General features: G+C 33.1%; 1 long non-coding RNA gene across 2 annotated transcripts; it reads left to right on the top strand.

Moving 5' to 3' along the window:
- The first annotated feature begins 7135 nt into the window (after positions 1 to 7135).
- Positions 7136 to 8644, top strand: LOC109704859. 2 transcript variants are annotated; one of them, XR_002214508.1, is made up of 6 exons: positions 7136 to 7485; positions 7584 to 7795; positions 7893 to 7975; positions 8060 to 8115; positions 8209 to 8281; positions 8389 to 8644. It is a non-coding gene; the product is annotated as an uncharacterized LOC109704859 (long non-coding RNA). The 2 variants fall into 2 exon arrangements; XR_002214507.1 differs by having other exon boundaries at positions 7137 to 7485; positions 8209 to 8644.
- Positions 8645 to 10363: the final 1719 nt, after the last annotated feature.

The raw sequence follows: 10363 nt of genomic DNA on the forward strand, positions 1-10363 counted from the left end.
GAGAGAGTCTACAAATATAAAATACTAGTTTTAATTCCATGTGATGCCTAGCATAATAATTAATTTTAGTTATATAAATAAAAGTTAAATCTATGATTTCGAAAGGAGTAAGAGATTAAATCTATGATCTCTTCAGTGCACAACCACTCGACTATCAAATTTCTTATAACTTCAAATTAACGCAATCTGGGCCAACCTATTCCTCATCGTAGCAGAAATATCAAAACTTAATTCCTTTTATTTGACAATGCCGTGATAGAGTTCTTCTGCCGAAAATCCATCACCCGAACCGACTTTATTTTGGCACATACATATATAGTCGTCATCTATATATGCACGCAACTCTTTTAAATTTGTTCTTACCCAGTAACTTGATTTGTACGTGTGTGTGCCGACTTTTTAATTTTAATTTTATTTTATCTATTAACGTTAGATATGTCTCGTCCGGCTTTCGGCGCTTCTGCGGATGTCACAGCTGCCCTTGGAAGACAAGATAAGTAAACGGAAGTTCAGACTGTCAAAATGCGAAACATGGGCGTCATGCATCAAATCAGTAGTCCAGCAGGCAGCAGACTCAATCTCTTTGGATTGGGAAGTCAGAGACGTACGCATGGGTCGGTCGGTCGGTCGGTCTTCTCTTTCCAGCCACGCAAACAAACGCAGGTTCGTTTCCCATTGCATTCAATCCAATCAACCCCGGCCCCCGCCCCCTTTTATGCCTCCTATGTGGAATCCTCATCTAGAAAAATAATACTAATAATAATAATAATAATAATAATAATAATAATAATAATAGGATTAATTTTATTTGTACCCTCACAAAATTATAAAATATCATAAATATTCTTTTAATTTTTTAAATTTCACAAATACCTTTCTAAAATAATATTTTTTTCATATATACTGTCACCGTTACTTTTTACCAACTTTCGTTAACATAGCATTTTTTTTTATTTTATTTCAAAATATGAAATTATCATTTTATCTTTAATTTGTTCACTTTTTGTTTAAAACCAGACTGTTTTCAACTGTATTTTTGGATATTATACTAAACTATCACTATATGTCATTTAGTAAATGCCTTGAAGTTGTTTATTAATTCTTTTTGACAGAAACTTATTTTAATTTTATACTACAAAGTTATTAAAATATTATAATTGTTTGAATCATTTAATGATTAGATAAAATCTCTAATATAATAAAAAATCATTCAATTAGAGAAATAAAATTTAAGAAGACTTAATTAAAAAGTGTAAATTTAGGAAGCCTATTCACATGGATGGTAATTGACGCGGGTCTCCATATTATTCAAAACAAAATTGTGAGAGTGGTGATTATAAATTAAACAATAGAGTTAAAATTGGTATTTTGAAGCTCAATATAACATTTGCGGGGGGGTGGATGCAGTAAGAGATATTTTTAAATTTTTAGATACTTCTTAGATGGAATATTAAACTTTTAAAATTTTAGATGAGGCATTCATGAAATTAGAATTTTTCATAATAATAACATCCTCATCCACACAAAGAAGGGAAGAAACACAAAATGCACACGGACACTACTAAAGAGGAGAGAGAGAGAGGGAGAGACGAGAGAGAGAAGAGAGTGAGCAACTTTGGTGAGAGCGATACAGGGCAAAAAGTGTTATTCGCTATTGAGAGGTTCTTTTCTTAATTTTTTTTGACTCTTTCATAAGTGCATGGTTTTCGAACTTTGTCTTATTATATATGATTATATTATTATATTTTACATCATCATCATAGAAGAAACGGAAAACGACGACGATACATGATGTCTCAGTGTTTTGTGCCCAAGGCACGCATCAAATATAGCAGGAAAAAAACAAATAAACCCGGCCGTACAATATATATTATACTTGATTGAAACTCAGAGTGTAAAGTCATCTGGCATTGTTAAATATTTAGTTCAGTTCCAAAACTGCGGGCCATTACAAAAAATATTTTTTAAATGACGTTTTGAAATAATACTTGATTAGAAAACTTCAAAACACTCGCATGTGATTTTACTTTTTTCTTATCTTTAATAGCATATGTTTTAATGTATATCAAGTTAGTACTATGTGATTTTGCACTTTTATTTTTAGTCACCTGTGGTTTAAAGTTATCAAGTTAGTACAATGGTTTTCGCATTTTCTCACTTAGTACCGTATGGTTTCACACTTTCTCACTTAGTACTTGTGGTTTAAAAATAACGTAGGTAGTACACTAATAAAAAATAAGACCATAGGGTACTAACTTGATACAAAAAATAAAATCACAGAGTACAAACCAAGGTTTAAGTGTCCGCTCGTCGTGCCGCGGCAGGGGCCGTGCCTACAGTGCCCTCAAGAAGGGGGCTTAGTAGACGGCGGGGGAGGTATCTGCACCTCCATCCCCTGGTCTCGCGATGCTGTTGCGTGCCGCTCGGACAAAGCAGCACGCACCGCGAGTGCGCGGCATGTACCGGCGTGCCGCCGTTTTTTTTTTTGGCTTTTTTTTTCTCTCTGGATACAGACCTCTCCCAGGCTATCTATATTGCATTTTTTTCACTTTTTGTTATTTTTTTCACATGTGGATGTCTTTTTGTCAACTCTTCTTTTTTTTTTTGCCTTTGGCTTTTTTTTGCGCTTTCTTTTATTGAATTAAAAACTTTTCTGCTTATTTTTTTTGGCCATTTTTTTCTTCAAAAAAAATTACAAAATTGTCGCAACGCGAAACTTTCGGTGAATCAGGAAACAAAAATCTTTTTTCTAAACAATTTGATCAATAATATTTTTTTAAAGAAAAAAATATATAATTGTGCGAACTATATCTGGTTTGTCTACGTCATTATATACTTCCAATCGATACATGAAATATTACAAAACAAAAGAATAGTTTACTTTCAAATAAAAATAAAAGAACTTTAATTTCTATCTACATCAGGTATAGTTGTACTTTAATACAAATGATACAATGGCATATTAATTGATGAGTATATGTAAGCTATACAAGCAAATATTAATAATTATTTGTCTAAATCTTTCAAAATAACATTATAAAAATTATTGAACAAAAAAACTTAAATAATCCGTGCCAAAAGCAATGCCGTAGGAGGACATGCGTATCCATCGCACGCAATGCGTACTACGTGTCGCACGGAAGCGTGCCCTGCCGTACCGTGCCAGGGAAAGAGCGCAGACCCCCGTGCCACACGCATCTTAAACCTTGTGTACTAACTTAAAAGACTTTAAATCACAGATTAAAGTGAGAAAGTTGCGAACCACAGGTTACTACTGATATACTTTAAATCATAGGTACTTAAATAAAAAAGTACGAAATACAGAGGGTTTTTAAAGTTTCTCTCTATTTATTTTAATATTTTTAATATTGTATGATACCGAGAAAAAAATTATACGTATATAATATATAAACTAATATATATATTGATTAAAAGTTTTTGAGTTGTATTTAAACTAGCCTCGGTATATTTTTATTTACTTACAATCTCTTTATTTAACATTTTTACAAGTGTCGAAGTTATTCATAAATGATCTCAAAGTATCGCAGTTATTGTTTTCAGCGATTGCAAAATTTTTTATAGTTGGTGTTTGTTATATGTAAAATATAAAAAAATATCTTTTATACAAAAATTTCCGAGTGAAATTTATTTTTTACACTTTGTAGTCTTAGTTTGTAAAAAAAATTTATTAATATCATCTAATTGAAAGGAAAAATATATTTATTTATTTATTTTCGGTGAAAAAAATAATGAAAAAAATTTTATTCACTTGAGTTTTTTTTTTCCGCCGAAAAACAATGAAAAATAAAATATAATTTTTGGCAAATCCGTAAGAATACTATTAAGAAAAAAAAGTTTCGCTGAACTAAATAAGCAATAAAATATTTTCATATCGAAAATAATTTTCAATCCGCCTTACGCAAATCAACAACCCCTAAGTTATTTATTTGACTTCTGAAAAAAATGAAATTTTAAAAGAGGAGAAATTATTTCAAATTTATACTTGGAAAGAAGCAAGATATTGTGAGGAATAAAAAAGAAAAGACAACTACTTATATATTATAAAAATGTTTTACTTTTTTAATTTACCTTTCCTAAATCCTAAACCCTAAACCCTAAGGCTAATATAGAGAAATTTTTTTAACTTGCTAAGTTCTTTAAATATATTTGTAAACTTAATTTCTATTACTGAACTATAAGAACCGATGTATTTTCATGAAATAACTATTTACCCTATCAAATATACTACTCAGGCTACCAGTTACCAGTTTTATTATACCTTAAGTAGAGGTAAAAAAAGTATTTTGACTTTGTGCTTTCAAATACATCCTTCTACCGTCAAAAACTTTTCTTATTTACCCTAATAATTAAGGAGCAAAATAATAAATATATAGGTAATCTATTCTACATAAAAGGAATTGATTGGTTGGAATGGTTGGAATAAAGTGATCTACGATTAAAAATAAGAAATAAATTATCTAAAATAATAAAGTCTAGTAATTAGTAAAATAATATTTAACATGTTAAATAAAACTATTCATTAGGAATGCTATATAGATGACAAAAAAATGACGCTTAATTAGTAAATAATTATAAAAAGATAAGTCAATATATTACTGTTACTTAAATTTAATTACTATAATAATATTGAATATTAGTTAATGACTGAAATAACATACATCAAAATAATTAATTAATTAACTAATTAATTATAAATAATAAATTTATTGCTATTACAATATTTATTAATTTAATAAGTCAAATAATTAATTTGTTAATTATTAAAAAATAATTGCATTAATTAAAATATTTATAATTATTTATATTTAATTAGTAATAGGAGTAATATAAAGAATAGCTGGTTCCACCTCATGGATGGAACTACTATTCTCCTCTCTTAACGACTTAGTCCGAAATAATCCATTTACAGGAGAATAACTATTCCTAATACCGTTAGAAGAATAAGGAGAATAAATCTCTATCTTCTTTTATCGCTTAAACGCGAAATGCCCAAGAGTTTAGTCCTTCTTTTAGAATAGAATTGGAAAAAAAAAAAAAAAAAAAAAAGTTAGCCCACTATAATTTTTTTTCACACTCTGAGGCATTAATATAAAAATAATAAGTGACAAACACAATAAGTTGAATATAGTGTTTTAAAGTAATTAATTACTATCAAACAAACAGCGACAGAAATAATTTTATCTGAACTTTAATTCATCAGAAATAATTTTCAGTCTAAAAATTAGTTTAAGAATAAACAATTAAACGAACCTTAAAAGTCTCCTAATATAGTGTTTATATATTATTGAAGTCAAAAACTTCATATTATGCTAGCCATTCTAGATTTACAATCGCAAAGATTACAATCCTATAACATCCTTATCCAAAGGCATGCAATTCTTTTTACTAATCTTATTTTTTAAAACCAAAAATCAAAAAAGAGGTTGAATAAACCCTACGCATATTTGGTTAAGGATTAACTGTGGGACGACAGTCTCTGTTAGTTGTAGATTTGTCATTTGTCTTGTATATAAAGAGATTTGTTGGTTAATACATATATTTTGAGAATAAATATATCCGCATTTCCAACATAAAAATTGTATACAGTGATAATATCTTGGAAGATTTAAATAGTTTATAGGTGATTTATTATATACTTAAATCATATAATGTCGGTAAAGTCAAAAACTGGTATATAGCGACACTTTTAAATATCGGTAAAGGTAAAAAAAAAGCGCTCTAATTAAAATATCGACACTTTTTAAATATGTTGTTATACTGTGAGTCTATTATAGAGGGTTGCCTCGATGTTTGGCACCCACTCCAAGCGATCTGTTTGGGGCGAAGGACACATGGCGATCAATAGCCCTCTATAGTTTGTGACGATCCTGCGCGGCGAACTTAGCCGTCGGAACCCTCATTGGCAACGCGCGAAGGAGGAGAAGGAGAAATGGTGGATCAATTTTCTGTTCTTTTTTTTCTTTTCGTTGTAATCGTCAAGTAAGATGGATGGGGTTTGATTGAGTAGAGAAATGTTTTGTTTATTGGATTTGGCTTATATTAGCTTAGTAGATTTTTTAAAAAATTGGATAAATGGGACACTACAATAATATGTCCCAAAAAGATTTATATTGCAGTGATAATTGTAAGTTATATACACAGGAAGGAAATCATATTAATGGTATTCCATACCATGTTGTGTATTATTGCCTCTACTGATGTGGGTAGTAGAGATGTCAATGGTACAATACCCGAAGTTTATTTTGAACGCGATTCCGAATGGGACAAATATACCCGAGCTAAATAGATATAGTTGCGAATATGGATTTCCAAAGCAAAATCCGACGTATTTGATTCGGTATGAATTTTGACTATATCCAACCGAATTTTAATTGATTTTATATATATTATATATATATATATATATATTATATATATATATATATATATTATATAATATATATAAGTGAGGCTATATGCTTCTGGAAGCACGGAAGCTATCCCGTACTTCAGGTCGTTTCGATGTTGCGACTTCGAATCGTCACATCGCTCCGTTAAACTTGATCTAGAGTAGTTGAAGTACTTAGAAAATAAATTTTATGATTTTCGATATCATTTGCCTAGTGATCGAAGAGACTCAAAATATAATTTTAATGGCCGTGGTGACCGTTGAAGTTTAACAACGTAAATATCCAGATCACTAAAATTTTGATAGAAAATTCTTTATACTATATAAAACAATATCAATATCTTTGATCTAAAATTTATAATATCATATTATCACGTTTTGTAAGATTTTTATTTTCAACGCGTTGATTTTGACCTCTTAGCGAGCAAATGATATCGAAAAATTACAAAATTTATTTTCTAGGTACTTCAAAATACTCTAGATCAAGTTTAACGTAGCGATTGACGATTCGAAAGTCGCAACATCAAAACGAGCTGAAGCACGGAAGGCTTCGTCTCAGAACCTAGTAACCTCACAACTATATATATATATATATATATATATATATATATATATATATATATAGTGTCACTAGGGTTTTGTTGACGGAATGACTACAGTATCAACGACTAGTCGACACATCTGTAGAGTGTTGAGACGAGTTGGAGTCGTTTTAGCACGAAATGGATGTGAAAACGGACTCAGCGTACTGAAATAAGCCAAAACTGAAGTTCTGGTAGTTTAGGGCGCCCAGAGTGGATTTAGGGTGCCCAGATCTTCAGTGTTGTTTTGTATTAGATGCTGCAGTCATTTCGAACCTTGTTAGGCCGCCCGAAAAGTGGATCCAAAAGTTCGCTTCGTGAATATCGATTGTATTGATATATGGCTGTGGTAGGTGAGATCCGCCGGAACCCGATAGCAGTGCAGCACACCGTCGGACGGAGGAACCGAGGTGCTGTTTTGTGCAGGCTGGAAGTTCTGGGCACCCAGAACTGGGTTTAGGGTGCCCGAATCTTGGATTTCCTGCGAAGTAGCAGGTTTGCACTCTTTGTTCTTGAGGCTCAATGTACCTAACCCTTACCTCTATAAAAAGATTTGGACGACCCCTTGAGCTCTTTTCTCCTCTTTTTCACAGGGAACCCTACAATTTTACGATAAACCCCTTCCAATCTCTCTAATTTCATTTTTGGACCTTAGAAGCTTAAAATTCTGCTGAAATCCAACAGCGACCCTTGGAGTTTTGGCTCGTGTGCGGCGTAGGAGCACTCAAATCCTGTGAAACTTGATTCGGAGGATTGTGGATTCATGGGAGAGTGTGTGGAACCAATTAAACAGCAAGCAATTGAGGTTAGTATGATCAAAATTGCTGTTTTCTTGGAATTTTGGTGTTCTTAAGCTGAAATTGAGGTTTTCTTGGTGTTTTTGGATCCAATTGTCTTGGGAGTTGGATTTTTGAAATGGGAGTTGGTTTTCCATCATCCTCTACTGGTTTTGAAGCTTTCCCCACCTGATTTCGAGATTTGAAAGGTGAGTTTTAACTCCGATTTGGATAATTAAGCTAAGTATTGATTTTCGAGAGTTTTGATGGATTTCTTGGATTTTTGAGTTCAGATTTTTATGGAAAGCTTAAGGATGGATTTGGATTGATTCTCCACTTCATTTGGAAGGTTTGTGACCCAAATCCATTGGTTTTATAAGCTAGAATTCTCAGATTTGAGCGGAGAAGCATATTTGCTTAAGTACTGAAATTCTGAATGCAGGATTCTGGGCTTCCAGAAGTGGGTCCGAATATGGTTTGAGAGCTTTTTGGTGATCTTTTCGAGCTCGAATTTGGTGAGGAACCTGGGGGATTATTCTTGAGCATCTAGAGATGAGTTGGGTGAAGTTTCACTGCATTTGGACTTCAGAATTGTATTTAATCCAATGTTGAATTCGTGCAGGTTGTTGCTGCCAGCTTACTATTTTGGACTATGTTCTGGGCGCCCAGAAGTTGGCGCGGGGGGGTTCAGATCTTGACAGCAATTTGATTTAGCTTGTTTTGAGGCAGATCTTTTCCAGGGTCTTTTCCAGCGACTTCTTGCCTTTGTTGGAGTCGCATTTAAGTTGGGTTAATGTTATATCCAAAGCCTTCGGAATTCCTCCTAAGTATTTAAAACTCCAGCATGTATAGTTTTGCATATAATCACCCTGTCTAATAGCTCAAACTATAGATTTGCATGTTATAAATGAAATCTAAGTTTTGGAGTATACTTAACTAGTTTATAATGATTATTATCTGCTGAATGGGATTTGACTTAGGAGAAAATTTATTAAACCTACACATTTCACTTTTCGAAAAGTTAACAGATTTAGCTTCAGGAGCTGATTTTTCTTTTGTATCACCGCTGTTAGTGCGTCGTGAATACGTAGACTAATGTAGGTTGAAATTACGCTCGTGCTGAGGGGCCAAGCTCGTTTTTACAGTAGAGTTAGGCTGTTTTGTATTGTCGGGTGTCGTCGGAACTGACGGTGTACCCAGATTCTTACACCTTGTATCAGATTGCGCCGATGGCACGTGAGCCTTGGTTATTAGACCAGTTTGACCCGTTTGTATTGACTATAGCCTGTGTGAGCCTAATTGAGCTCGACAGAGATACGCTTGCATACTTGGTTAGGTCGCTCCCACGAGTGCCGCTCCGAAGTGAGGCTTTTCTTGCGTTAACATCGCAGCAGTCCGGTTTGGGCAGTTTTCTTGGACCGGCCACTTGGTGGGTGGTGTGCGGTGTAGTTTGGGCGTAGGCTGGACTGGCCAGTTGGAGGTCCCTTGAGATTGGATTAGTTCTGGCTGATTTTTAGTTAGAGATGCATGTACATGTCACAAAATGCATGGTTTGGATAGCGACAGTTTAGTGGCATTTAGCTGTAGAGTTTCTTCCAGCTTATTTTACTATTCTTTACCTATCAGTTCATACTTGTATTGTAGACTTAGTGGGTAGGCCGTTGGGATAGGTAACAGTACCCACTGGGGACTACTCTGTTTTGCAGTAGTTCTCGCACCCATTGTTGGAACCTTTTTGCAGAGCCTTTTGTTGCTGCTGCTGCTACTTTTGATCGAGGTAAGGAAGTCGCAAGCTAGATCCATATCTCCCCCGGTCATTTTGCTAGAGGAGTACCCCCGCCCGAGATAGTTTTTGGGATGTCGCCATGTACATACAGTTGTATATTTTGTTTTACTCTTTGGGAGGAGGTTATATTTTGGAACTTGTATGTATAGTGGGCCTTTATATATATAGAGAGAGAGAGAGTAGGGCTACTGTACTCTTATGAGTATAGAGACTTTCGTACTCATAAGTTGTTTTCGATGATGGAGCTTTCGAATCGATGATCCACTCATTAAATATGATCTAGAGTATTTGAAACTTTTAGAAAATAAATTTCGTAATTTTTCAAAATCATAATAAAGTCCATCAAATGGATATAAAATGAACGGTCGAAATTTAACGACGTCCTAAAAATGGATGATTGGATCCTTCAATTTAAGATCGGAGTTATTGATCTATATTTAGGTAGTGAATAAATTTTTTTATCAAAAATTCAACCGATTTAGATTCTTTTACACCATTAAACTAGCAAATATCCCATACCGGCCGTTAAAAATTATCAATTTTGTGACCTTTTGATCATAAGATAAATAATGTCAAAAAATTATAAAATTTAATATTTAGAAGTTTTAAATTCTCTATATAACATTTAACGGTATGAATCCTCAATTCAAAAACTTATCATCGAAAACGACTTATGAGTACGAGGGCGATCGTACTCATAGGAGTATAGTAGCCGGACTCTATATATATATATATAGAGTCCGGCTACTATACTCCTATGAGTACGATCGCCCTCGTACTCATAAGTCGTTTTCGATGATAAGTTTTTGAA

Source organism: Ananas comosus, unplaced genomic scaffold (assembly GCF_001540865.1).
Source record: "Ananas comosus cultivar F153 unplaced genomic scaffold, ASM154086v1, whole genome shotgun sequence".
Classification (NCBI taxonomy): domain Eukaryota; kingdom Viridiplantae; phylum Streptophyta; class Magnoliopsida; order Poales; family Bromeliaceae; genus Ananas; species Ananas comosus.